Source organism: Sitophilus oryzae, unplaced genomic scaffold (genome assembly GCF_002938485.1).
Source record: "Sitophilus oryzae breed Bouriz unplaced genomic scaffold, Soryzae_2.0 scaffold_1580_pilon_pilon, whole genome shotgun sequence".
Taxonomy (NCBI): domain Eukaryota; kingdom Metazoa; phylum Arthropoda; class Insecta; order Coleoptera; family Curculionidae; genus Sitophilus; species Sitophilus oryzae.
In genome coordinates, this window is record NW_022146259.1 from 1 (window position 1) to 2,435 (window position 2,435).

The 2,435-nt window shown below is 35.4% G+C and overlaps 2 long non-coding RNA genes across 2 annotated transcripts; one reads left to right on the forward strand and one right to left on the reverse strand.

The window, feature by feature from the left end:
- Positions 1–439: 439 nt before the first annotated feature.
- LOC115879513 lies at positions 440–2,410 on the forward strand. Its single transcript, XR_004049719.1, has 3 exons — positions 440–521; positions 1,694–2,017; positions 2,134–2,410. It is a non-coding gene; the product is annotated as an uncharacterized LOC115879513 (long non-coding RNA).
- Positions 2,032–2,420, reverse strand: LOC115879514. The gene is made up of 2 exons (XR_004049720.1): positions 2,365–2,420; positions 2,032–2,094 (listed from the first exon to the last, which is right to left on the reverse strand). It is a non-coding gene; the product is annotated as an uncharacterized LOC115879514 (long non-coding RNA).
- Between the last annotated feature and the right edge of the window lie 15 nt (positions 2,421–2,435).

Consider the following 2,435-nt stretch of genomic DNA (forward strand, 5'->3'; position numbering starts at 1 on the left):
AAATTTTTTTATTTTTTTACAGCTGTTTTTATTTTTTTATTTACTTATAGTTGTTGGTAATAGTAATCAATATACGCCTTAGGCGTATTTTAATTGCCTTGGTTAGTCTCTGGGGTAAGTTTTTTTTGTTTAGATTACACGAGAAATACCCGACCGATTATCGTTTATGCTCGTGCAGAACTGCGAAATTAAGGGACAACGAACGGCAACGTTGGGTATGCGAGTTGACTAGTGGGATGTAATAGAATTAATACTTCTAGAAGGCTACAGTTGAGGGTTGGAACCTTTGGTGTTACACAGCAAAATAAAATTACACTAAATCACCACAATACACCAAAACACTTTTTACTTTTACACTGGACGCGCGTTTCGCTAACCATGTTAGCATCATCAGCAGTTGATTATGAACTAACTAAAGTGACAGTGTAAAAGTAAAAGTGTTTTGGTGTATTGTGGTGATTTAGTGTAATTTTTTTTTCTAGAAGGCTAGTAGAGCGAGAAGTCCCTCAAGAAGAAAGAGGGTAAGTGACAACAGGGTTGGACAGTAACACGCTTGCGCGGGCAGATACATGGTGTTTTATTTCATAGAGTTTTCAGTGTAACACTGTTGCCAAATGCTGAAAGAGCTTTTATTTTACGTGAATTTTAATTATCCCAAGAAAAAAAAATAAATACCGAAACTAAGCATATTCCTTAAATATTTTTAGTTGATAAGATTTTCTGACTGTTTTCGCTTGGAACTTTTCAGTAAAACAAAAATTGTGCGTGCATGGACGTTAATAAGGCCAGGTGTTATTTTCTTTACGTGAGGTGGTATTAACTCTCTTCATTTATAGTTATCGGATCGGAAAGAATTCTGTTCGCATCGCGTCCGCTATTTAAACTTAACCTAACTTTGAATTTCAAACTTTGACATTGTTTTGTTTACTAGGTATTTTAAAACTAAAGGGCTAAAGTGCTTATTTCCAGTGCTTTATTGTTCAACGTCTGCCAGTGGGTTTAGGGCAACAAGCAACAGATTCTCTTAGAAGGGCTATGTCGTCATCTGCTGTAAACCTAAGACTCTTTATAGGTTCTTTAGTATTGGAAGAGGCGGAATCCATATTTTGGGCTATATTTATTTAATTAAAACTAATCCCAACTACTTAAATATCAAATTACCTAATAAAACTAAAGCAATAATTCAAAACAATTCAAACATAACCTAAAATAAAAGATCTCGCCGGCCGGCTCCGGTTGTCAAATACCCGCACATGCCAATGTAAGCAATTTTTAAACGTTATCAGAGGTTATTTAGAAAGAGCGCTTGGTGTAATTATGGTGTAATTGATCCGCAAATTACGTCAGGCGGTAACGTTATTAGCGGGTGTTGCGTTAAAAATTGACTTGCGCATATCATAACCATGATAAGGTACGCGTAAATACTGGATGACGCTATTCGGTTTTCCGATATCTCTCTAATAACTGTGCCGGTCAGGCGCTGTGCACAATTTTAGAGGCCATAAGTGGGCGTGCTATGTGCGCAAACTAGTCACCTAACTAGTGCCCGATCCCGAAAATTGGAACCACGAAAAACAATAAAGAAAAAACAAAGATTGTAATCTGTATAATCTGTGGTATAGAATTGAATATATGTTTGAAAAAGTATGTTTTATAGAGTTAGAAGACTAATATTTAAAAATTGTACTATTAGGGCGAAGACATTTAAGGAATCGCAGAAAAAGATCTATAGATGTTCCAAATGTGGCTTCCAAACGCCATATCACCCCAGTTTTTATAAGCACAAGAAAATTCACTTGGCACGGGAAGAACGACAGTTGGAGGAATTGCAGAAAGAGGTCTATAGATGTTCCACATGTAGCTATCAAACAACATATAAGTCCAATTTTAACAGCCACAAGAAAACTCACTTGGCACCTGAAGAACGACAGATGTTTGCTTGTCTGCATTGCGACAAAACATATACAAGAAAAGGACGCTTACAATGCCACCTTCGGAATAATCATATTGATTTGAGGTATTTTTTTTTTGTTTAAGAATTATACATAGATCATTACAGTTTCATAAAAAAGAGTAGAGATTATTAGCAATAACCTCCCAGCTATAATGACTAATGAAATGTTCCACATGTAGCTATCAAACAACAAGTAAGTCCAATTTTAACAGCCACAAGAAAACTCACTTGGTACCTGAAGAACGACAGATGTTTGCTTGTCTGCATTGCGACAAAACATATACAAGAAAAGGCCGCTTACAATGCCACCTTCGGAATAATCATATTGATTTGAGGTATTTTTTTTGTTTAAGAATTATACATAGATCATTACAGTTTCATAAAAAAGAGTAGAGATTATTAGCAATAACCTCCCAGCTATAATGACAACATATGTGGGATTCTGTTGTAAATTTTTTAACAAAAATCTTTGGTTAGTTGA